A 27,346-nucleotide genomic window follows, 5' to 3' on the forward strand; every position below is an offset into this window, starting at 1 on the left:
TGGCAGCCACTAGGTCATTTGTCACGTGCATCACTACCATCCCTGGAGCATCAAGTACCACGACTGAAGTCCTGCACCATTGCAGATCTCTTCCTTCATCCACCATCCCCAAGTCATGGAAACATGCCAAAGTTATCCCCCTGCTTAAAAAGCTGCCCGAAGAACTTTAGACCCATCTCCCTCCTGCCCTACATGGCCAAGGTGATGTAAGCCCATGTGAACTCGAACATGACCAGCCACCTAGAAACTAACGGGATCCTGGACGAGTCGCAAAATGGCTGCCGATCAAATCATAGCACGGAGTCAGCCCTACTAGCAGTCACGGAACAACTGAGGGCCTCACAAGATCTGGGGAACACCTCTGCTCTCATATTGCTTGATTTGAGCGCAGCGTTCGACACGGTCTCCCACGAGATTCAGCTCAAACGTCTGGAGGATATCAGAGTCAGAGACGGGGCGTTCACCTGGTTTGCTTTATTTCTATCGGACCGCTCCTTCCAGGTTCACGCCACTCCCTACTCATCCAGCAGGCTCCCTCTCAACTGTGGGGTCCCGCAGGGCTCTGCCCTCAGCCCCCACGCTGTTTAACGTGTATGTCCGCCCCCTGGCCCTTTTGGCCAGGGAACGTAAGATCAAAATGATCTCTTATGCGGATGACACGCAGCTTATCTTCACTTTCCCCAATGACACCTCGCCTGACCAGACCAAATTTCAGGAATACGTAATGACCATTTCAAACTGGATGTCCGACAATTATCTCCAGCTTAATTACTCCAAAACTGAGGTGCTCCTGTTGGGACGCAACACATAGAAATGGGACCACCAGTGGTGGTCCCCGGCTATGGGTCCCCCCTAAACCAAAAGGGGGTTGTAAAGAATCTGGGTGTCCTAATGGACAGTGCACTTTTTTTGAGTCGCATGCAAAGAAGGTTGCTGGCACTTGCTTCGGCCGCCTACGCTGCATCAAACCTATATTGGGCTTCATCGAGCCTCTCACCCGGCAAGTTATAGTCCAATCCCTGGTCTTATCCCACCTAGACTATTGCAATGGACTACTGCTGGGTACTAACAAGTCAGTCGTCAAAAGACTGCAGAGGGCTCAGAATGCTGCCGGTCGCACTCTTATTGCCCTACCCAAACATAGCCACACCTCACATCTCCTCAATCGACTTCACTGGTTGCCAGTGAAACAGAGAATTGAATTCAAGTGTCTCTGTTTAACTCATAAAATTCTAAAAGGTCAGGTCCCTCAAATACTGCAAAATTTATTAAAACCTGGTTGTTCGCCTCCATCTAGACAGTCGACTCTTCGGTTTCTCACAGTACTCTTTCTGTTGTCCTCTGCTGCCACCCCTGGTTGGTTTTTCCGCAAGCGCTGGGACGCCCTTCTGTTGGGGCAGCCATGCGCTATATAAGTAAAATTAACGTAACATTAAAATAACATAACATTGCTATACAGAGCGACGATCTGAAGACACAGTAACCATTTGTTTACCTGTCGTACATCCTGATCTTGGTAGTGAGAGCATGTTCTGACCAGGACACATCCACCTCTGAAGTTGTACGAGTGACTAGGCGGTGGCTCCGAGATGGTCTTGCGGCTGTCTAGATGCAGACACGTGCAAACCCAGTACAACCCATATACAGTCCTGTGGCAGCTCAACCAAGGGGCTTTCCCAAGCGCGAGAGATGGACTTTATTTTGACCCACCAATGGATTCCAGGAGTTAGCCAGGCCACACAACCAAGACTGCAACATGTCACTGAACGCCAAGACTGTTGTCAAGGGACCAAGCGACATCATTATACAGGTGCTTACAATGAACTCCACCTACGCTTCTGATGCACCTATTTTGAACTACAAGACACTAATTGCCTCACAGCAAGTGTACGCTGGTCCGACGAACATCACATAGCGGGACTATCACGCAACTGATGCCAAGCTGAAAGTACTATACTTCATCAGCACAGTGTTTGTGTCCAGATATGCCTGGTTAAAGTATGGACATGTGCCAAGAAGGCTAAAGACACAATTTAGCTGTCACTTTAGAAACGCAGGGCTGCACCATATTTACTAGATTATGGTGCTAAATTTAGCTGCCTAGCGTCAACGCACGCACCCTTGCACTGTAGTGCAAGGGTGCCTGTGTTGAGGGAAAGATTGTTTCTGTACATGTAGGTCCCACTTCCTGCTCATAAACAATCGTTAAATGCAGCTTAGTAACTTCTATGTGTGCTGCTTAGGAAAACTGCATTTAAAAAAAATGATTGTTTATGTGCATGAACGGTCACCTTCCTACACTTAAACAATTATTGCTGTTTTGCTGTTTCTATGTGTGTTGCAAAACGCAGCACACATGAGCACAGCAAAAACAATGAGAAATACAGCATTTGTCCTTGTTTCGCCTGTTTAAGACCAGGCTTTCCCTAGTCTCAATTTAGGCGCTACCTCCTAATCACACTGCCCTTGTTAATAGGGGACAGTGTCAACATAAATGGGTGTTGTGGGGGTACGTCCACTGCAACATTTATTGTCCTCCCCTTTCACCCTAAGCATTTCTCTTGTAACTTGCACACATGTCACTTTTTCCTCCTGTAATGCACCGTTTGCTACCTCATGTATTTTGTTTGCTCACAATTGTCACTTTTGCCTCAAGTAACTTAACGTTTGCTTTTGTAATTTGTTCACTTGTAATTTTCTACTCACGTATCATTACTGTTCCTATTGTGTAGCACTCTGACGCCTTTGGGTAAAGTCTGCGCTATATAAAAACGCATAAATAAAATAAATAAAATAAATAAGCATAGCATGAAAGGGGGCCTTATTTACAAGGCTGCGTTAAGCTACGTTAAGAGGCTTTGTGCGGCCTTGTAAATAAACGTCTTAACATCACCCATAGAATGAATCCAAAAGCAATTAGAGATAAATACGGTACATTTATTCAGATTGACACAGATTCTCATATCTAGGTTAGAATACAACAAAAGTTAATATTCAAATGATTATCAAAAAGGTGCCCCATTGGGAGAGGAAAGGTAACTGCAGTGTGATGCGAAAGTGAAGGTAAGTGGGAAAAGGAGGGCAGTGAGCAATATATGCATCTAAATTATATAGAGTGCCAATCCAGCCTCAGGTACATGTCCAAATTATTTACAAAACCATCGTATGAGGACACAAGAGAAGCCTATCACAGTTGTCCACAGTGGTGAATGCTACATGTAGCCATGGACGTTTTGACCCTGGGTGGTAAGTAGATAGAAGATGGACCCTCGGGATACGATGTCAGGAAAGGACATAAAATTGTGGTTGGTTGTGGAGAGTATTAATTATCCTAGGTTTGAATAGATCTATTGTCCAAAATTTCTGAAAAAGCAGCTCACATCCGTCTTTACTTCAGCGAGACTGAGCCTCACGGCCTATCTGCTATCTACTTACAACCAAATACCTCTGGTGGTTGTAGGGTGTCCGCATAGTTGGTACTGATGAAGACCCATCTGTGAGATCTTCAGCTATCTGCATTCTTACCCCAGGGCCGAAACGTCGACTGCTACACGTATATGATTTAGATGTGTATCTTGCTCACTTCCCTCCCTTTCCCACTTGCCTTCACTTACGTACCACGCTGCACTTACCTTCCCTCTCACAACTATACCAACACTCTAAAGGACTAAATAGTATACTCCACTCTAACAACCTACTCCATTAAACACTACAGCCTTGCACTATAAAACACTATACTCCACAGATTACACTACATGCCACTCCATAACACACCGTACAACTTACCTCAAATCGACACCACTATACTACACACCACTCCATAACTCTACTCTAATCTATAAACCTTCACACAACACTCTTTTACACCATAAACAGTTAGCCATACTACATTACAACAACACAAATATACAAAAAAACTAAAAACAATTGTCAACGCCATCCACGAGATCTATTGGTTATGCCAATGCTTGTCACACTTGTTTACAATGTCCTGGCATATATTGTATTGTTCCTCATAAGTACCAGTTTAATACCCACATATAGCAATGAACAAAAGGCTATTGGCCAGTCAACGTTTGCAATGGGCCTTCCACAGCACAGCCCTTTTAAACCGTTTGAGCTAGAAACTATTTTTTTATTAAATTCTGCTAGTTCTGCAGCAGATGATGGATTATGTGACAAATGAGGCAAATTCATAATAATGCAAAAAACACTGTGGCTGCCCAATCTCATAATAACAGTGGCCCTGACCATAAAATATAAAGGGCAATATTCCTAAATGCACTAACTAGGGTTCAATTATGTGGTGTTCACCTTTGACACACTGTGGTAAATATTTTAGTAATTTACCTTGATCGGAATTTCTATAATATCAATAAGGTCAAGTATGAAGAGCAGAGTCCATGGTGGGTCGAATTCAGGGTCTTCATTCAGTAACTCGAGTTAAGGGAGAGCTCCGTCACCTGAGGAGGATCGGAAGAATCTCTAACTTTATTCTCAGAACACAGTGTATTTATACATAGAAAAGAGGAAGGAGCTTCCCTTTAATGCAGGCACGTGTCATATGTCGCAATAAAACCGAAGTCATGACTAAGGAAAAGAGGCTGCGTCATGAAAAAGAGGAAACATGGCAGAGGAGATGAGGCTGCGTCATGATTAAATGAGGAAGCACGAGAGAAGCAGAAATGTGGAGAAATAACCCTAGGCTGGTCCCTTAGATAAGAGAGATGGTCGTGACAGTATGTCTGTTTGTCGTGTTTCAGCATTCGGGGGCCCTTCTTCTCGGAATTGGTTGTCGTAGTTTAGCAAAACGGGGCCTATTTCTCGGAATCGGCCCGATTATAGGGAAATGGTTACAAATGGGGGGGTCTTGTTCTCGGAATCGGCTTAACCATAGGAATGTACAGTTTGAGTGAGGAAGCTGTTTCTCGGAATCGCCCTAACCATAAGAATGTACCTTTGAATTTTAGAGGAAGGAGAGTGCGCGTGCAACTTTGTGTGCGCGTGATCGGGTTTGCTCGTGTGCTTGTTTGCTCATTTCCGACATGATGGGCTCGGGGACGTGACTGAGAGGGTGTATGATGGGACATAAACTACGAGAAATAATCATTTTCCACAACACACAGAATTCTACAGTAATGGTATTTGCTAACTAAGGTTTCATAACCCAAAAGAGAATATTGACACCTAGTTGGTTTAACTTGCATTTATTTTTCAAGCTGTCAGTACATTATTTTAAACAAAGTTACCTGATAGTGAAGAAAAAAAAAAATAATTATTGTTCTTTTTTTTAGCAACCTCTTTGTCGCTGCTACCACACTCGCTGACTCCCGCCCCATTGCAATCTGATCACAGTTCTCATCATTTTCAATGCACGTCAAGGATTCTGTGTAAATGAAGGCAGCCTTGAAATGCAATAATTAAGCAAGGCAATGGGTGCCCCCACTGTCCTGCTTGCGAGTCCAACACCGGTATGAAACGGATCGGTGAGGGTGAACCGGGGAGCTTGCCTGCCCTTGACTTTGCTGGCTCCATTCTGGATTGGAACGGAGCTGTGAGTTTGTTAATGGGAGTCTACTCAATTTTGGCTCCTGGCTTCTGGGATTCTTGCTCCCCATTCAGCTGGGTTGATGACCTTGGTGTTGATATCTGCACCTGACCCACTCGCCCCTGCCGATTGTTCGTTGCTTGGTACCCGTAGCAGTGAGTTTGAGCAACACCGAGGCATGGTGGTGCTCTCCTCTCCACTAGAGCAAGACAGACGATTTGAGTTCTTTTCTGTCCGCTCAAGCTCACTCTGCCAGAATGGCCTTTGTGCACACTTGCTGGTTCTACAGAGTGGGGGGCAGGAGCTACTGAGGCGGCAGACTGCTACCTGCATTGCGGATTGATCCACAAAGGGGAGAAGTTGCTACGTTTGTTTTCTGCATGGGTCCAGGGTTGGTGAGACACTCGATCCCCTGAAGTTAATTCATTTATTTTTGTTGATTTACTTTCTGACTGAACCTGATCAACCGGTCCTCAGGGTCCTCTATGCCTAAACCACCATTTTACAACCCACTTCAGCTCATTCTCAGAAAATGGTGCCCGCTCGTCAGAAGTGCACCAAAGTTAAAACAGGACTAGCAACTTCCTACATATAACCACACTAAAGTGACGTCACTTTTTTACTTCCTTAACCTCTTGGTTATTAGGGAAAGAAGGGTAGATGTGATAAGACAATGAACAAGTAGGAAGAAATCTAGAAGCGACATGACAAATGGAAGGATATAACTAGGATGAGAGAGTTTTAAATATTTTAAGAAAACCTTAAGAATAAATCTATCCCTCCTCTCATACACTCTCCCTTTCTCCTGTGCGCTTACTCGCTCCCCAGTGACACCTTCCCCATTCACATAATGGAATCAAATATAGTGTCCACTGGTCTCCGTGCCTACGCTATTAACTTTCCTCCTAATCTATCAAACAATTTTGCTAAAAAGCACAAACATCAGCTACTTAAAACCTACCCTGAAGCACGTTTCTCAGATATATACTTTTGCTCCATCAAGGATAAACTAACCAATGACCTTATCTTATACTCCAGAAAATGTTCGAGATGGAGGATTATCTTTCACACCACGCTTCGTATCACTGGCACCAAGAAAATTCCATATGACCTCTAACTTTCTGCTTCACCTTCGCCCTTCTTGAATGCATCCGACACCATATCCCTCTACAACAATGGTATTATCTTAATCTATGCCACAAATGAAAATTTAACTATAAAGGATAAAATCTTCCCTATCCTCAAGAAAGCTGTGAATAATAGGAGCTCTCATACACTCTCCTTTCACCCTAATCACTTTGATCTCACTCTCACACCTCAACCTACGTGTCTTCAACACCACCTAGCCCTCCCAGACCTAATATGATCTCTATCCCAACCAGTCCCCTGTCCTAGCATCCCCAGAGTCTTCACCCACAACAGTCCCTGCAAACCAAATGGTTAGTTACCCTACACTGACACCCTCTCCCCTGGCCCCTATACTGTTACACCACTGATCTAACACAGCTGTAACTGATTCCACTCACCCTCTCTATCTTCCTCCCAAGTAACTACCCTGTAAGTCTCCTCCAAGCTGGCCATCAGCCTATACCGAGTTTAAGAATCCACCACCCTTGGATCCTATACCACAAAACTAATACATCTTCTCATTGCTCTCATCCTATCTGCATCCCTCATGATCTCCTATTCCATCAATCAATCAATCAATCATTTGTGAAGCACACTACATGCCCGCGAGGGTCTCAAGGCGCTGGGGGGGTGATTTTGATTGAACAGCCAGGTCTTGAGTATCCTCCTGAAGGTCAGCATGTCTTGAGTCTGTCGTAGGCTCAGTGGGAGGGTGTTCCATGTCTTGGTGGCGTGGTGGGAGAAGGATCTCCCTCCAGTAGTTGTACTTCGGATGCACGGGATGGTGGCGAGTGAGAGTTCGGCGGAGCGGAGCTGGCGGTTGAGGATGTAGAAGGAGAGCCGTCTGTTTAGGTAGGATGGGCCGGTCTTGTGGAGTGCCTTGTGTGTGTGGGTGAGGAGCTTGAAGGATATCCTCTTGTTGACGGGGAGACAGTGTAGGTTTCTCAGATGGGGGGTGATGTGGCCGTGGTGTGGCACGTCGAGTATCAGTTGTATTGAGCCATTTTGGATGCGTTGTAGTTTGATGAGCTTGGTCGGAGCTCCCACTTAGAGAGCGTTTTCGTAGTCGAGTCTGCTGCTGACGAGGGCCTGGGTGACTGTCTTTCTTGTATCTGTCAGGATCCATCGCTACATCTTGCGGAGCATGCGGAGGGTGTTGAAGCAGGAGGAGGAGACGGCGTTGACTTGCTTGGTCATTGAGAGCATTGAGTCGAGGATGATTCCCAAGTTCCGTGCGTGATCGGTGGGTGTTGGGCTGTCCCCAGTGCTGTCGGCTACCAGGAGTAATCCCATGCTGAAGGGTTGGAGCCGAGGATGAGGACCTCCGTCTTGTCCAAGTCCAGCTTCAGACGGCTGGTCTTCATCCAGTCGGCGACAGTCTTCATTCCTTCGTGGAGGTTGGCTTTGGTGGTTATGGGATCCTTGATGAGGGAGAGGATCAGCTGAGTGTCGTCAGCATAGGAGATTATGTTGAGGTCGTGCTGTCGGGCTACGTGTGCAAGTGAGGCCATGTAAATGTTGAACAGCGTCGGGCTGAGGGAGGATCCCTAGGGTACGCCACAGATGATCTCGGAGGCTTTGGAACATAATGGGGGAGGCGGACGTTCTGGGTTCTGCCGGAGAGGAAGGAGGTGGCACAATCTAGAGCCTTGTCTCTGATCCCTGCGGCATGGAGGTGTGTGCTTAATGTGCGATGGCAGACGGTGTCAAAGGCGGCAGAGAGGTCAAGAGGATGAGTGCTGCGGTCTCGCCGTTGTCCAGCAGGGTCCTTATGTCGTTAGTGGCTGCGATGAGGGCAGTCTCTGTGCTGTGGTTGCTGCGGAACCCTGACTGGGGAGGGTCCAGGATTTTGTTTACTTTGTGGTGTCGGGCTAGCTGTCTGTTTACAGTTTTCTCTTGGGTCTGCCTTAGGTTTTTTGAGAAGGGCGTTGATCTCGGCGTGTTTCCAGATCTCTGGGAAGGTTGCTGTCTTGAGGGAGAAATCGATGATGTTCAGCAGGTGGGGTGCGATGAACCTGCTTGCTCTGTTGAATATGTGGTGCGGGAATGGGTCTGACGGAGAGCCGGAGTGGATTGTGCGCATGGTCTTCATGGTGTCATCGATGCTCACGCTGGCCCAGGCTAGCAGGCGGTCATGGTCGATGGTGTGCGGAGGGTCTGTTGTGTTGCTGTTTGTTGGGGCTGTCTGGGTGTTGAAGCTGTCGTGGATGTCTGCTATCTTGCTGAGAAAGAAGGTGGCGAGGGAGTCGCACAGGGCTTGCGTCGGCGGAATGTCGTTGGTGTTAGAGCTGGGGTTGGAGAGTTCCTATACGATGTTGATGAGCTCTTTGCTATTGTGTGCGTTGTTGTCGAGGCTGTCTATGAAGGAGGTCCTCCTGGCCGGACCTGATGAAGTGTTGGTGGTTGCGAATGGCATCCTTGTGTGCTGCGTAGCTGTCCGGAGTTTGTTCACTCTGACATTTTTTCTCTAGTTTCCGGCAGGATTGCTTGGAGGCTATGAGTTCTGGGGTGAACCTGCTGGCCCTCTTGCTGGTATCTCTGTGGGGGGGTTTCTTCAGCGGGGTGGGGGTGTTGGTGCAGTCCTCGATCCAGAGTCTGAGGCTGTGGGCAGTGTCGTCGGTGTTGGAGGGTTCGGTGGGTGGGCTGAGAGTGAGGTTTGCGTGTAGTTGGTCTTTGGTGATTTTGCTCCAGCAGTAGTAGGGGATCTGTTGGGTGTTTTGGTGTGTGGTGGGTTTCTGGAAGGCAAAGTGGATGCAGCGGTGGTCGGTCCAGAGGAGTACGGTGATGTGGCTGACGGAGATGTGCAGGCTTGAGGAGAAGACGGGGTCGAGTGTGTGGCCGGCGGAGTGGGTGGGCGTTGTGACAAGTTGCTTCAGTCCGAGGTTGGTGAGGTTATCGATCAGGGTTGTGGAGTTGTTGTCATTGTTGTTCTCAAGGTGAAAGTTCAGGTCTCCGAGGAGGATGTAGTCGGTGGAGGTCAGAGGGTGCGTGCTGAACAAGTCGGCTATGAAGTCGCTGAACTGAGCGCAGGGTCTGGGGGGGTCGGTAGGCGAGGGTGCCTCTGAAGGTGGAGTTAGGGTCTGTGTGGATCTGGAAATGCATGTGTTCGGCAATACTGAGCATGTCATCGGTGCTAGTCGAGACCCTGATGCTGTTATTGTGGACGATGACGATCCCTCCTCCGACTCCGTTGGTGCGGTCTCTGAGGTTGATCTTGTAGCCGTCTGGGATGGCTATGGCGATGTCGGGCCGAGAAGTTGTTAAACCAGGTCTCTGTCAGGAAGGGGACGTCCAGGGATGTTGTGTCGAGCAGGTCCCAGAGCTCGACGGCATGCTTGCATGCGGAGCGGTTGTTCAGTAGTATGCATTGGAGGTGGTTGGGTTCTTTCTTGGCGGGTGGTTCATTGGCTATGAGGCTGGTGCAGCTTCAGTTCCGGCAGGTGAAGGGGCCGTGTGTGCGTTTCGGGCAGCCTTGAAGCAGGTGTGGCTCCATCTGGAGTTGAGAGCGTGCAGAGTGCTGGCGTCATAGTGGTGGCAGTCGTCGTGGCGGGTGCGGGGACCAGGGGTTCTGGTGCTGAGCACGGTCCAGACGCTAAGGGGCGCAGGCGGGCTTGCCTTAGGCGCGCCTTCGGCACGCCAGAAGCACGGCCGGGCAGCGGCCAGCATATCCTGGGAGGTGGGAGGTAGGAGCAGCTGGGAGGCAGGGCAGCGAATGGGCAGTGGGCAGTCAGGGGGATGGGCCGCAGGGCATGCAGTAGCGAGTGCTGTGAAGGACAAAGAAGGTAACAGAAGGAAAAAGGTGCACAGAAACGAGGGAGAAACGAGTGGCACAGAGGGCAGGAGGGCACAAAAACGAGTGGAACAGAAGGCAGAAGGGCACAAAAAATGAGGGGAAAACAAGTGGCACAGAGGGCAGAAGGGCACAAAAACTTGTGGAACAGAGGGCAGCAGGGCACAAAAAAATGAGTGAAACAAAAGGCAAATGAGGCACAAAAACAAGGGAAAAACGAGTGGCACAGAGGGCAGAAGGACACAAAAAATGAGTGGTACAGAAGGCAAAAGGGGGACAAAAATGAGGGAAAAACGAGTGGAACAGAAGGCAAAAAAGGCACAGCAATACTGGAAAAACGAGTGGCACAGAGGCAAAATCCAGAAAACAGAAATACAGGGGCAACTGAGAACAGAAGACAGAATGGGTAGAGAGGCACGGGGGCAGCGAGGGGAACAGAAGGGAAACTGGGCAGGGACACGGGGAGGCGAGGGGTACATAAGGAAAGACCAGGTAGAGAGAGCACAGACAGCGAGGGGAACAGAGGTAAGAAAAAGGGGCAAGGACCTTAACCCTTTCGATGCTGATGACGAGCTCAGCTCATCATCACCCACGGGTGTCGTGTGCTGATGACGAGCTGAGCTCGTCATGGTGCCACTAAAATGGCATTTTCCAGCACAGGGGGGGGGGGGAAATACCAGCAGCCATGTGGTTAATACAGGCAGTGGGGGGAGACAGACAACAGAAGTCACAGACACAACAATGAAAATATAGGCAATACAATAAAAGCAATAAAGCGGAGGATGAACAAACCTACCTACGGCCTACCACTGGCCACCAGGGATGAGGCACAGGTGGTAGCCTGCGGGTGGTGGAGGACCTCGTACATCCTCAGCAGCGGCAGCTGGGACAGGGAGACACTGGTAGGGCTGTGCGGAGGGGGAGCGACCTACCTGGAGTCCCCCAACCTTGACTCCCTTCTCCACTGAGATTAGACCCCCTCAAGACCGCCATGTTTTATTCACTCTCTCTGACCATAAAAACGCTTTATCAACCTGCTCTCCCACGAGAACACTTCCCCCGACGGGAACTCACACTACAAACCTTATCCAACTGTCACCGCACTGATTTGGATGTTCGCCTCAATGAGATCTCATTCTCGACCTATCTGTTTCTCCTCATGAATAACCTCCATAAACTGACGTACATCATTATCGAGTATCTACCCATGCTCAGACACACTAGTACCCTAGGGTACTTGTCCAAATCCCAAACAGGCTCATCTCTTGCCCCAGTTCCCTTCACTGCACATCTTTAATCAAAAACCAAAAACCTAAAAATTCTTTGATCAGTTAGGAATTCTTACAACAGAAAAATAAGAGATGCAAAAGCAGAGTTCTTTAGAACCAAACTTATACAAGTCAAAACCTGCCCAAAAAACAGTTTGAAATTGTTAAACAACAATCGCTCTACGCACCTAACCGGCATGACCATGGTCACATAATTTCTCCAACTAGTGAGGAATTGGCCACTGTCTTCTTGGACAAAACAAAAATCATTGAAATCGGTCTAGAATGAAAGAGGACTCTTCTTCCTAACCCAAGGATAGCTTCTCCTCTCTCCTCCTGGGGCCTTGACCGGTTCAGTGCCTCGAAAAATGTTCCTAAGAACAATACCTCCTAGCACTCTTTCACTCCACTCAGTGAAAGTAACATCTATAACATTCTTCTAATGATCAACCCATCTAACCACTTCAGCTACACACTACCACCTTCAATCTTCAAAGTCATAAAAAGCTGCCATTTTCCCACTATTGTCTATGATTGTTACTACCTCCCTACTGCAAGGCACTATCCCCAACTGCCTTAAAGTTGGGCAGGTTACCCCCATTTTAACAAAACCTAAATCAGACAGTTCAGACCATAACAACTTTTGTCCCATCTCCAATATCCCCACTCTAGCGAAACGTCTGGAAAAATATGTACAAATTCAACTCTGCACCCACATTGAGACCTTTCAACTCTTGGACTAACTTCAATCTGTCTTTCATCAAGGTCACAGCACCAAATCAGTTCTCACTCACATCATGGATTTCATACTAAAAATGGTAGACCATACTGAAACATGTCTTTGGATTCTCCTTGGTCTATCGTCTGCCTTTGATACTGTTAAATACGACAGCTTACTATCCACACTAGAATGAAGTATGGGGCTTTCAGGGCCCGTACTGCAATGGATTACATCATTCCTACACAATCGAGCCCAAAGAGTCAAGGAAAATCAATCACTCTCTGTCCTTTCGTTGTCAATATGGGAGTACCTCAGAGGTCCGCTCATTCCACCATTCTCTATAATTTATTCTTGGAACTACTTGCAAATGCTCTGGACTCTTTGAACATTCTTTATCACATCTAGGCAGATGACACCCAACTATATCTGAAAATATCCCCCCAGAACACTTCATCTTCTACAACTCTACCTTGCTGAACATGCAAAACTAGCTCACGGATTACCATCTTAAGCTCAACACTGGCAAAACGGAATTCCTCCTCATATCACTCCCCAAACACTCCCACAGATTGACCCCTGGATGAAGCATCTAACAGCCTTCAACCGCACACCTCACATTATTGAGTCCGTTAAATCCCTTGGTGTCACTCTAGATATGCAGAATCCAACAAGGAAATAATCACCAAATGAGTATTTGAAGGAAACTCAAACCCTTTCTAGCACATGATGATTTTAAACTGGCAGTCCAAGCTCTTACATTGCCTACACTTCCCTACGGAAGCTCCACCCTTTACATATTTCCTAAACCTAATACAGCCCCACTAAGGGCCTTCCTTACCCTGTCCATGCTCATGATGGAATGGTTCCGTTATGAACACAAGTTCTAGTGTGCTCATGACGGAACCATACCCTGTGGGGCAAATGGGGGCAGTGGCACCCAATCTGCCCCCGAGGGGGGCAGAAAGCCCACTAGGAACCAGGATTTTTTGTTATTGATGTTGGGTTGGGGGCTGGCCAAAAAGGGCATGGCAAAGCCCCCACGGCCCCCTAAAGAAATGTCAGTCTTTCTACCCCCCCCCCCCCCCCTCATGACGGAACCATACCCTGGGGGGCCATACCCTGGGGGGCAGATGGGGGCAGTACCTATCCCAATCTCCCCCCCCAGGAGGACGGAAAGCCAACTAGAAACCAGGGAATATTTTATGTTATTGATGTTGGGGTGGGGGCTGCCTAAAGAGGGGCATGGTAATACCCCCACCCCCCAGAGACATTTCAGTCTTTCTGCCCCCCTGGGGGCAGTAGCCCCTAATCGGCCTCCCCAGGTGGCAGAAAGTCCACCAGGAACCAGGAATTTATTTTTATTTTTTATAGATGTTGGGGTGGGAGCTGCCCAAAATGGCATGACAATGCCCTCCCATTGAAATGTCATTCTTCATGCCCCCCAGGGGGAAGATGGGGCGAAATTCCCAAATCTGCCCCGCCGGGGTGGGCACAAATCCCACTGAGAACCAGGGATTTTTTTTATTGATGTTGGAGTGGGGGCTGCCCAAAAAGGGCACAGCAATACCCCCAACCCCCCAGAGAAATGTAGGTCTTTCTTCCCCCTCGGGGGGCAGATGTCGGCAGTAGGCCCCCAATCTTCCCCCCGGGGCAGAAACCCCACTGGATGCCAGCGTTTAGGCTGGCTCTTCTATGCGAGGGGGTGGGGGCTGCCCAGAATGGGCATACCAATTCCTTCACCCCCCAAAAATATAGCCATAGTCTTCCTGCCTCCCTTGGCATATCGGGGCAACCCCCCCCCCCCCCTCCTATTCACCCCCAGGGCGGCAGAAAGCCCACTAGGCACAGACTTGTTTTTAGCAATGTGCCTACCTGTGGACTTTGGGCCCTAGCGCAGCCGGCATATATGGAAACCAACCAAACCTGTAAAAATATTTAAACTAGACACCAAGGGGAATCCAGGATTTGGTGACTTGTGTGCCTCGCACCAGATCTGTTACCCACAATACCTTGCAAACCTCAAACTTAGTTTAAAAAAAACTAATTTTCTCAAATTTTTTTGACGGAAAGTTCTGGAAACTACGTGGATCCACAAAATTGAACCCACCCAAAGTCTTCCGAGAAAAATGGTACCTCACTTGTGTGGCTAGACATAGTGCCAGCGACAGGAAAGGGTCCAAAGGGCAACATGGACACAACACATTTTCACAGTCATAATTTATCCTTTTTTTACAAAGTACCCAACTGTGGATTTTGAACCCTAGCTCTGCCGGTACGTAGTGAAACGTAGCAAATCTATACATTTCTGAAAACTAGACACCCAGGAAAATCCAGGATGGTGTGACTTGTCTGACTCTCACCAGGTTCTGTTGCCAAGAATTCCCTGAAAACCTCAACATTTGTAACAAAAAAAACACATTTTCCTCACATTTCTCTGGTGGAAAGTTCGGGAATCTGTGTGGATCCACAAAATTCCACCCAGCCCACATTCCCGAAAGTGTTCCGAGAAAAATGGTACCTCGCTCGTATGGGTGGGTCAAGTACCCGCGACAGGCAAGGGCCCAAAACATATTGAGGCAACTTCAAAATTACCTATCATAAAACAAACTAGTTTTGCAAAGGGTGGTCCCAGGAGTTTGTGGCCCTAAGCTCTGCAGCCATCTAGAGAAACCAACCAAAACCACACATTTCTGAAAATTAGAGACCCAGGGGAGTCCCGGAAGGTATGGTTTGCGTAGGTACCCTAACATTTCCCTACCCAGAATCCCCTGCAAACTTCACATTTTGATGAGAAAAATCACTTTTTTTCCCAAATTTCTGTGTGGTAATATTCTGAGGCCTCATTTATGAGGCCGTGCATCACTTTTAAGCCGCCGGTGCGCACCAGCAGCGAAAATAAGGTGCCTTATTGAACCATATTTACAAAGTGACGCATCTAGGTAGATGCGTCACTTTGTAAACCCCTGCACTACATTATACCTGCACCAGATATGGTACGCAGATTCCAGAACTTTCCACCACAGAATTTTTTTTTAGGTTTCAAGGGATTCTGGGTAACAGAAACTGGTGAGAGCCAGTCTAGTCACCCCATTCTGGATTCCCCTGTGTGTCTAGTTTTAAAAAATTTATAGGGTAACTAGGGTTCCCTAGGTGCCGGTAGAGCTAGGGTTCAAAAACTACAGCTAGGCACTTTGCAAAAATAGGGTAATTTTTCATTGTGAAAATGTGGTGTGTTCATGTTGTGTTTTGAGACGTTTCCTGTCATGGGCACTAAGCCTACCCACACAAGTGAGGTGCCATTTTTATTGGGAGACTTAGGGTAACACAGATATGTAGAGCAACTGTTATTACCTATTAACTTTCGATGCATTTTTGCCTTCCAAATGAAAGACAATGTGTAAAAAATAAGTAATTTTGGAAAATGACCTATAATTCTCATGCTAGTATGGGTATTCCCAATTTCGGAAATGTGCAAACATCTACTGTTTCTAAACTCTATATTTTGTTCCCATTTCAGAAATACATAGGTGTCTTTCATACCGATTTTTCCATGTACACATTACCCCCAAATAATTGCTATATACCCGGTGCATAATAAAAAACCATTGCAAGTCGCTGCTCAGTTTTTGGCTCTGGGTTCGTCGGGTTCTTGGTGAACCAACAAGTCCTATATATCCCCACAACCAGAAAGGTCCATCAAAATGTAACGGTATCTTGCTTTCAAAAATCTGTCATAATTAACAGAAGTTACAGGTGAAAATCGTGACACAAATGGCTGTTTTTTTCAACTAATTGTCAAATTTTCCTATATTTAACTGTTAGTTTCTATAAAGAAAACTTGAAGGATCTACACAAATGACCCCTTTGCTGATTTTAGAATTTTGTCTACTTTTCTAAAATGTATAGCTTTCCAGGATCTATTATTGCGTTCATAGCCATTTCTACCATAAACTGAAAAGAGGTTGAAAGCACAAACAATAGCAAAAATTGGATATGTCCCAGGAAAATGCCAAAACTGTGTAAAAAATGTTGGTTTTTTGACAAACGTCTGTCATTACCTGAAAGCTGTGAAAATTGTGATTTTAGCCCCACAAACTCTTTTTTGATACCATTTTCAGGGGAAAACCCAGATGCTTTCATTTGCAGCACTTTTTTCCCCCAAAAAAGAAACTTTAGATGTATTTTGGCTAATTTCTGTGTCCTCTCCAGGGAAATCCACAAACCCTGGGTACCTTTAGAAAACCCATGATGTTGGAAAAAAAGGACGCACATTTGGCATGGATAACTTATGTGGTAAAAAAGTTACAGGGGCCTAAGCACATACTACCCTAATTGGCCAAAAAAGGCTTAGCACGGGGGGAGGCCTGGCAGCAAAGGTGTTAATCCGGGGGCCAGATTCATAACCTGTACTAAAAGAAAGGGTCACATAACTCGAACCCTAAAATCTCTAAAATGGTTTCCGTACGAAGCTAAAATTCTGCAAAAGATTGAGTGCATGACTCATAAAGCCCTACATCTCAAGACCCCCATACAGCTGGTGCATAAGCTTGAGTTATCAGGGGAATGCAGCCGTTCAAGAAGCGCAAACTCTTTACAACTGAAACCAGAGATCTTCCAAAAAAGAGAATGAGCTACAGAGCCTTCTCAGGCAAGATTTGGAACCCTCTGCCACCAGAAGTCCGTTTAATCTCATCGACCTCCTCATTCAAATATGAAGTGAAAACTAGACTAATGATTACGTTTTTGCCTGAAGACACAATATTTTTTTATTGTTTATCTATCTGCCTGTTACTCCAATGCTCTGACTACTCACTACTCATATGTGCAATTATAGACTCCAGCCTTAATATGCTACTAGAACATATTGGAGGATTGTTTGATCCTACTATTGTATCCCTCATACCCTATCATGCAAAGCGCTCTGATACCCTCTTGGGACTTGTTTGCGCTATACAAAACTCTATAAATAAAATAAAAAATAAATAAAAGGCTGCAGTTCCAGGCCATTTTCATTTACATGCACTTGCAGAGGCACATGCGACCCCTTGCGAACCCCTCCATGGCCCCCAGATATGCGCGCCTACAATACGAAAACATACGCATTAAATGGTTATCTAGTAAATGTTAAGTCTGATTCAGAGTCGCTGTTTACATTGCTGAAAAAGTATAAGTGATTTTGAGGGTGTTTTGTTATAAAATTCCAAGATTAAAATTTGTCTCATTTCTCAAATTTCTTATTTTCCTTTATTTGTATCATTTAATGCCCGACCCTTAAGACTGTGTAATGCTTTTCCCTTTCTTTGCACCATCCTCCCTTTTGCCTTTCCCAGTGGATTATCTGCTTCACCTCAGTTATACTTCTTCTTTGCTCAGTCTCATGCTGAGCCCCTCACCATGCATTGTGTGTCTTTTACCTAAATATTGCCCAAATGCCCTCGCCGCCCTAAAAATTGTTTCCTAAACACCAGAGAGCTGAATCACCCGGTGAAAAGGGCCAACATTTTGGACTACTGTAAATAATTGAAAGGGGATGTAGTACTTCTCCAGGAGACCAAGATTGCTTTCAAAGAGGCACTGCTCATGAGGAGGGGATGAGTTGGGGATGTTATCTGCTCTGAAGTTATTGGGAAATGCAATTGGGCCCTCACTCTTATTTATAAAAATTCAGGTCTGTCCATTGTCGCAGCAGAAGATGACACTAATGGGGATTCCTGCTTACTAGACTGACCAATAGGACTCAAGAATTATTGGTTATGAACAGTTATGCAGCCAAAACAGATCACCCTGAGTTCTGGTGTTCAATCAAAAAAAATCTTTCTGACTTCCCTCAACAGTCTAAAACAATCGTAGGAGGGGATTTTAATCTCCCCCTGGATTCTATTTTAGACTGCCACTCGGCCACTCAGAGTTCAAATACAGAGTTTCCAGGGCACACAAGCAATTGCTTAACCTTTATATGTCCCATCAGTTACTAGATGCTTGGGCCATCCGGTGCGTCACTTTTTCCCATTTTAAAAGTGACGCACCGGTGGCGCAAGGCCTTCATAAATAAGGCCCTTGGAGACTACGTAATTTGCAGGGCCGTGATTTTACTTTCTTTTCTTCTCCTCACTCTAGTTTTTCCCACGTTGAGGACCACCTTGTTACTGCCTCTCTTCTTAAGGAGACATCTGATATACAGAAACAGCCAGTAGTTGTTTGAGATCATGCTTCGATCTCAATGTCCATTCTTAGCCTTGCTGAAAAGCGTGGGAATTGAGCGTGGTGCTTAAATAGTAAAATATTGGACAAACAATCTAATGTTCTAGATCTCGAAAAAGAGATTGAGTTTATTTTCAACACAAATGAAAATTCTGTTAACTCTCTGATAGTCCTATGGGATGTGCTTAATTGTGCTATGAGAGTTCATATCAACAAAAAAAAGGTCCAGAGGAAACAGTGAGATTAAGAATACACTTCAACCCCTTGGGGATGAAATCAAACGGAAAGAGAATCTATATAGACGTTCCCGTAATAAGTCCATTTTGCATGATAATAAATAAAAAAAATACTCCTTTAATTGCATTGTTAGTAAGAGAGCCACCTTGGTGTTCATGCTAAAAAATCCGGGCATCAGCTACTACATAATGGAGCTAGAAAACTATTAGCTCTACCATTAAATCTACCAATCTCAGCATCCAAATTACCCATATCACAGACAAAAATAGCTCCCAAAATGTTCTGGATCATGATATTCTTGAGGTATTTCGAGACTTCTATGAAAGGTTGTACACCCCCCTCCTTTTGTGCAATAAATCAACATGTCTAGAGTTCTTTCCCCCCTTTTTCTTGTCCACAGTGTCTTATGCAGAAAGGTCGCACTTGAATAAACCAATAGAATCTGAGGAAATAGTCAAACCTATTAAGGCAGTGTGGGGCGTGGTCTCGTCGAGCAGAAAGATGGCCGCTCGCTGAAAGGGATCTGTCAGCCTAGGAAAGATCCATCAATAATCCTGACTGAAGGAACAGGTTAAGTAACTCCAAAATGAGGCAATTGAAACCAGTTTGCAGCAAACATCCGGTTGATACCCTGAGACTGTTCCACGGCCTCTGGCCGGCTCGCTGAGGGCAAGACTACACTGGGAAATTCGGCATACTCGGGCCTGACCTGGGACAACGGAGGCATTCGAGCTGTGGTGAGCAGGGGGCCGCTGGCGGCCGAGGACATGCAGCGCTAGTCACTTTGCTCTGAAGAGGACATGAAGCAGAATCAGCACTCCAGGTGGGCCTTAAGGTGAGAGCGGCGACTGGTGTGTGGGGACGGCCGAATGACACAGGTCCCTACAGTGGGCTTGAGGCAGTAGGTTACCTCCAGGCGCTCCCACGGTATTGCAGGCCAGCCTTCCTCACCGACCACCCCATACCGGAGTGCCCCATTTGCAGGGGGCAAAGGGTCTGGTGGCCGCAGAACACGCATTGGCAGCTCCGGTTACGGAGCTGAGGAAGATACGTGGACCCTGCAAAGCCTTGTGGGAAGAGCCGCACGGTGGACTGAAGATAGGCCAGGTAGGCCTAGCTGGATCGAGGATCGTGTGACAGCGAGCATATCTGCGCTGGCATTTATCCGGGGAAGCTGGATTTTAAAACTAGAACGCCTTGATCCAGAGTGCCCTGTTCATGGAGCCAGCCCGGTAGGAGAGCAGGTTATCGGAGGTGCGTGAGAGGCCCACTAGGGCGGCACCGGTCAGATGATTCAGGGCTCTCTGGTCCACGCTGGGGTTTCTTGGGGCCTCCAGCCTGCGATTAAATCAGTGCTGTAGCATCAGACACCAGAGTCGGACAGTGGGAGGATAAATGTGGTGTTGACCCCTGGTGTGAAACCAACAATAAATCCGACTGACCTCTGCTGCCAATGTGGGGCACCGCTGGGCGCGGAGCGACCGCCGAAGGTCGCGGGGCATGTGTGTCTGTTGCCGACAACATACCTGTGCTGTCTGGGCCCTGCGGTGGACAGTCATGACCTGCTTGCTCATGATCAGGCGACTCCAGGCGCCCAACACTCCTGAAACTCAAGAAGAAGGCAGCGCACGTCATGAACCTCGCAGGCTTGTAAAATAACAAAAAACAAAAAGGGAGTGCCCCCACACTCTAAGAGACAGGGTACCAAATACAATCAATGTAAAAAATATTTCTCTTGGGTGATAGATTACCAATGTCTAACTGTACTACATTCAACCATACACAATTACTAAACACACTCCACTTATTCAATATATTTTAAATTTCAGGGCCCATAAATCAATTACAAACACATAGACCAAAACTAATTCAACAATTACAGACATTTCTTTTATTAAAATCTCTAATTCATAAAATCACATATAGACCAGATACAAAAAGTATGTTTCAACAAATTTATACATAAAACAAACATAATACTTAAGCTACATGAGAGACAAAAAGCAAGTGAAACATTAAAAAAACATCATGGGTCGGTTAGTTTGTTTGAATCAATTCTGATTCAAACTCAAATGTTCCTCGAATTTAACCATGTGAAAAGGGGCGTCAACTCATTTCGATTGGCTCAATCTAGTTATAAACGACCTGCTTCAAGACATTTATTATTATTGTCTCCCCGTGTTTTGGCAGAATGTCACATATGCCTCTAGTATTGATCGTGGATGATGAACCACAAGCTTAGTTCGATGTGCACAAGCTGTGGGATTTAATCTTTCCCTGTTGATGGAAGGATATGGTAAACCTCTAGCTATGGTGGGCTTCTTGTGGGAGGCTAAAACATTCTCCAACCTATTTTGAGGGCGATGTCTTCCTCGATCTATCACCAATGATACTTCCCTATGGCACTTGAAAGATAGGCTGAACCTCTAATTACATACATTTTCGGATTATTCCCACAAACAGAAATAAAATGGTACCCCGGTTCCTTTAAAAGAAGGAGAGTCGATGTCTACCTTGGTCATCGGGGGAAAATCCCTCTGTGTTTTGTATATGTGCCTTATATGCCAGTAATCTGTAGCGTAGTTCATCGTGCGATTCTGTTCCACAATGGGTAGCATTGTGAAGTTGCATAGCGACATGGACAACAGACACTACACTAGACACCTACCTAGCACTCTGTCAGATCACGCCCCTGTCCTACACCCTCCAGACTCCCACCTCAAGCACTGTTAGACGAGCCCTTTGGAAAGGAAATACGGAAAGACATGGTAAACTATTTTGCCCTAAATGAAGGATCGGTCTCTTCTCACTCCACGCTCTGAGAAGCCTTCAAAGTGGTAATCAGGGGGTCATACATTGCTAGACAAGCAGGTATATTGCAAGTCTTCTGGCAAACCCTGGGAAAACTGGAATCTTCGATCAGGGAGAACAAAGTACAATATTATGACACTAAATAACAAACACACATTGCGACACTCAGGGAACACATATCGCAATACGAGAAAGAAGCCTGGTGGGAATTGAATTTCGTAGGGAAATACTTACCACCAGAAGATATGGAGAGGGTGACAGACTGTGAAAAACCTTAGCCTCCATCCTTAGACCTGCGTGTAGTGCTTCCATCATAACAGATATATTAGACTATGATTCAAATTCCATAAGAGAGCCCCAAAACATACTAGACTGCTGCATTAGCTTTTACTCTTCACTATGCTCCTCTACCATCCCCAAAGCCCACGAAGAACTCACTACATACTTAGACTCACTTCAATTACTATGGCCAAGCAATGCACACCAGGCTTACCTCGATGAGCCCATCAGTACTGATGACATAATTCAAGTCGTAATTAATCTCTCTTGCAGCAAGACACCCGGATCAGATGGCCTCGTTTTATAAAAACTATGCATCATTTTTGGCAACACACCTTCTTAAGGTGTACCAAGAATCAATTCCACTAGGAATCCTCCTCCCTACCATGTGCGAGGCAGTCATATTGACACTGCTTTAGCCAGGAAAACCCCCAATCTCCAAGACTCTTGTCTCCCACCATAGCTCATAAATATAGAGAGCAATACTTATGCTACATTGTTCGCAAATAGATTATAGCCCCTAATGCACTCATTGCTAAACCCTGCAAATCTGGTTTCATACCCGGACGTTCAATGGCGCTCAACCTGTGTACTTTATCCGCGGTCCGAGACCACCAAATAATAATAATAATAATAAAGAGATTTATAAAGCGCCTGGTGACGCCATCTCGGCGTGTCCACGCGCTATCGAGAGAGGAAGTGCCCCAGGTCCCCGCTTTGGCGGCTCTACTGGATGCTACAAGGCATCTGACTCTCTAGAATGAACGTATTTCTTTCCTATCCTTACCAGACTCGGGCTCAGCACATTATATATACAGATTCATCTTTTGTACACTAAACCTACTGCTAGACTGTGGTATGAACTCTACCCCTTTCCCCATAATGCTGAGTACACGGCAAGGCTGCCCTCTTTCGCCCCTCTGCGTCACCTAGTGATGAAACCACTGATGGCAAAACTGCAACAACATGATGCTGCCAGGGTACTGGGTTTCACCTACACAGGGCTCGAAATTTCCCTTTAGGCAGACGACATTACTCTATAAATACATGACTTAAAAGTAAATCTAAATACAATACTACAGGAAATAAAATTTGGGGGACTATCAGGGATGTGGACCAAATCCACATAATTTCCCCTTACTGACCACACATTCCCCTTCAATCTAGATTATCCATTTATTGGGCCGAACCCCAGTTAAATATCTGGGGATCTGGTTGAGCCGTGACACACAAGAACTCTGAACTATGAACTACGAGCATACCATAACATGGTTGGAGGGGAGAGTAAGAACTTGATACAAGCTGCCACTGTCTCTAGCAGGCAGAATAGCAGCAAGAAAATTATCATTGTCCCTAAGCTGTTATACCTATTCGTCAACATCCCCCTGCTATTAATCAGCTAATATTTCGAAAGCTGCGATCTCTTTTGATATCGCTAGCATTGGCAGGCAAACATGCCCGAGTTCCCTGGGAACTCCTAATTCTTCTCCTCCAGCAAGGCAGTTCGGGAGCTCCGTACACACCACTATATGCCTATTTTTCTCAAGCCCTATTCCTCCAAGACTGGTTAGACCCAACCCCATTACAACCCCCCATCACCATCCCAAAAGACAAAATGGCCCCTATTACAACCCACACATACCACCATTAAAAGACAAAGGCAGCATGACAAAGACACTCCAACTCGGCATAAACACGTTTGTGGACCTATACCCTGGAGACACATTTATGTTCCCCCTAACACCAACTGGGAACAATCCACTTGACTTTTCGACCCTGTCACTATATAAGACACAGAGGAGACAGAAAATTAATAAATTCAAAACCTCGTGTGCTCCAGTCAAGATCTCCATCAAAACAGCCGGCTGTTTTCTCAAGATTTTGATACTCTGGCTCCACATTATCCAAGCCTATAAATCATATGCTACTTATTTCAGAGGATCCTCATTAAGTGGGATTTCCGTGCATTGCCATGTCTCCCTTTTGGAAATTACCTTGATACGATAGGGGAAGAGCCCTGCCACGTTCAGGGTAGATTGCTAAGAAAGTCAATCAAGTGGTCGCTTTCACTCTTGAAGCTTATTGTCCTGATGATGACCCTTAAAGAAATTTTGGGTTGAAACGCCGTTGACGCCTTTAACAATGACTTAAATCCGAGATGATATTAATCTTTTTGATTGTGTACAGTGATTACTGTTAACTGTTTATCTCTCTCTGCCACTGTTTTGTTGATCTCACACGTTTATTTTTTTTTAATGTATAGTATAAGTGTAATTGTTTGAGCACCCTTTTTGTTTTCATCAATTTCATTAAATGCATACATGTAATTATTTATGTACTTAGGGGCATATTATCAAGGGGGTTTATCTCCGCTTTTTTAGCTTAAAAAGCCAAGAAAGTGGAGATAAAATGATCTCCCTATTACCTAGCTGTCGCTAACACCAGTTAGCGACAGCTAGTAGGAGATAGCGATCATCTTGGGCCCGCTTTGCATGTCAGTGATATTTATCACTAATGACATGCAAAGTGGGCGTGCCAAGATGTTAGCGACTGGAAACAGTCACTAACATCGCTATCTCCTATTCCCAACAGCCATGTTATCCAATGGGAGGTGGATAACATTGCTAAGAGCATTTGCTCGGTAATGCATGAATATCGCGGACTTTTCAGCGATATTTATGCATTTCGACCGATTTTTATCGCTTAGGAGATAAACCTTGATAATAGCAAGGTTCCTAAACGATAAAAATCGCCGCAGCTCGGCGATAAAAATATCGCCGCTAAACCAACATAGCGATAATTATCGCTAGTTGTTGGTAATATGCCCCACTATTTTTAGTTGCGTGCGTGTGTGCACTTACTTTTGCCTCTTGTAGTTTGTTCATAGTTGTAGTTGATTATTATAGCCTTATAGCCCGCCGTAGAGGGCTATACCGGCTATTAAAGGCCCTCTCCAGCATTAAAGGCCCCGAGCGGAAGGCGAGGGCCTTTAACAAGGGAAAGGGACTTTAATAGCGGTATACCCCATCTACGAAGGGTTATAAGGCTATTAGAACATTCTGGGCCAGATGTAGGTAAATCCGATTTACCGACTCTTAAATACCGAGTCATACCGATTCGGTATTTAAAAGTCGGTAAATTGGAAGGAGGCAGATGTAGGTAAAAAATTACCGAATCTGTAAGAGTCGGTATTTACCGATTCTGTAAATACCGAATCTGTATTTCCCATTGATTCCTATGGGCCTTGAAGCCCATAGGAATCAATGTGAAATACAGATTCGGTATTTACAGAATCGGTAAATACTGAATCCTGCAAGGGTGCAAGGGGTGTCACTTTGACACCCTCTAGCACCCTAATTCTGGACTTGTGTGCCATGTGGCACACAGACATGCCCTAAGGGCATGTCTGTGTGTCACATTGCACAGGTGTGCATGGACAGATGTGCATGCACACCGGAGTTCGGTATTTTACCACTGTGAGAAGTTGGCCTGATAGGTAGTGTTTCCAATTCTGGAACCACTGGTTATCAGTCCAAACAAACCCCAAAGATGTCAGGTTGTAAGTCAACCTTGTAGACAAGCTATCCTAATGGTAGCATGGACTAAGCAGCCTTAAAGGCTTAACTTAAGAGGTCGTGTTAAGCGAGCTGTTTTACCACATACAATCCTGTAATCAAATGAAAGGACACCACACAAGTATATATTATAAAAATATATGTATTTATTTCTAAATTACTCCCCAGTACTCTTTATGAGGAAAGGGGCACAAGCGTTAAATCAAAAGCACTGTTACACATATAAAGTTGCACGTTTATGGATGAGGGCGGGTGGCCACTCAGACCATATATCAAAAAAGTGGTATAAGTAACACTTTACGAACAATGGTTAGGCCTAGGGCCTAGAGATTCGCTGGGAGCAGTCAGGACAAGCAATGAAGAAGTCGGGAGTAGCCCACAGGAGACGGGTGCAGCACGGAAAGTGCGGCGCGCACCAATGCACTGTCAATGGTGCGTAAAAGTCAATTAAAGTGAATAAAAAGATACTTCCGCTGAACCTAGGAACACAAAACTTTAGACACAGACCCTAGAGGTGTGTACCAGTGTAAAGACACCGGCGTTGCAAAGTTACCTCACCCACAGGCCGTGGGTGCACAGGGTCGAAGTGGCGTCGGGTTCTGTCACGCAGGTTCTTGGTGCTTGGAGCTGTTGCAGCTGCAGGCGCTGTGAAGCAGAAGTGTCCGGTGCGATCCAAGGGTGGATCGATGTAGAAAAAGTACCTGAAAGCAGAGGGGACAGAGTCTGGGTCACTCAGCAGTGACCAGGGTGGAACCAGGACGGAACCAGGCAATGTCGGGCGCAATCAGGCGGTTGTCGATAGGCTTCTCTCCGCTGTCACGTGGGCTCTGGGGCATCTGCGACGTCCAGGAGCAGGTCACGATCTGTCCCACGTAGGCTCTCGCCGTCAGCACCGTCGGCTTGAAGATTGTAGCAAACAGCACTTGGCAAAAGCAATCCACGCGGAACCGGGAGATTGCTTATCACTCGAACCAGGAGGGTCAGAGTGGGTGCTCCTTTTCACAGGAGCTGGTGCAGATCTGGAGCAACCAGAAAAGCAAGTCGGTTTTCAAAGTTCGTCGGCACAGGGGCCACAAGCCAGCTGGCAAGTGACCGGGCCAACGCGTCGAGCGCACACAAGCAGAAGGGCCCCACGCAGCACTCAGCGAGTGTGGAGGGGTGAGCTTTGGAGCAAGTGGAGCTCGGGGCTGGGGCTTCTCAAACCCCGGTGTACAGCTTCGAGGGTCACTCGTGGGCCGCACGGTCAGCGTCTCGTGGCCTTTTCAAGATGGCGTGCCCCACGCTTCCGGTCGCCTCCACGGGTCTCAGCTCTGCAGGGACTGTGGATCGGGCAGGTAGAAGGCAGGCAAGCTTGATCTCGTCGATCTCTGTCGCTCGAGTTCCGGCGGGAACTGCAACAAAGCAAGGGTCGAGGGCTGGATGGTGCCTGTTTGCACAGGGTGGTCACTCCTTGACCACAAGGGAGATTCTTCAGTCTTCTCACGTCGTGTAGAAAGTCGAAGGGTCCAGATTTCGTTTCTTATGTTTCTTCAGGATGATCTGAGGTCCGTTGGGACTGCTCCCCCTCTTATTCGAATCTCGGGGGTTGGACATCCTGCTAGGTCCCCTCCTATGGGTGGGACCCAGGAAGGGGGTGGTTACACCCCTCTCCTTTGATCCTGGCCGCGCTGGGACAGGGGCTGGGAGGCCCCAGAACCGGTTTGGCCGGATCCTGCAAGGGGCAGCCTTGTGCTCCCCAGGCAGTGTCTGGTTTCCTTGAAACCTCCCTACTCCAATCCACTATCTCCT

This window comes from Lissotriton vulgaris, chromosome 2_2 (genome assembly GCF_964263255.1).
Source record: "Lissotriton vulgaris chromosome 2_2, aLisVul1.2, whole genome shotgun sequence".
NCBI classification, from domain to species: Eukaryota; Metazoa; Chordata; class Amphibia; order Caudata; family Salamandridae; genus Lissotriton; species Lissotriton vulgaris.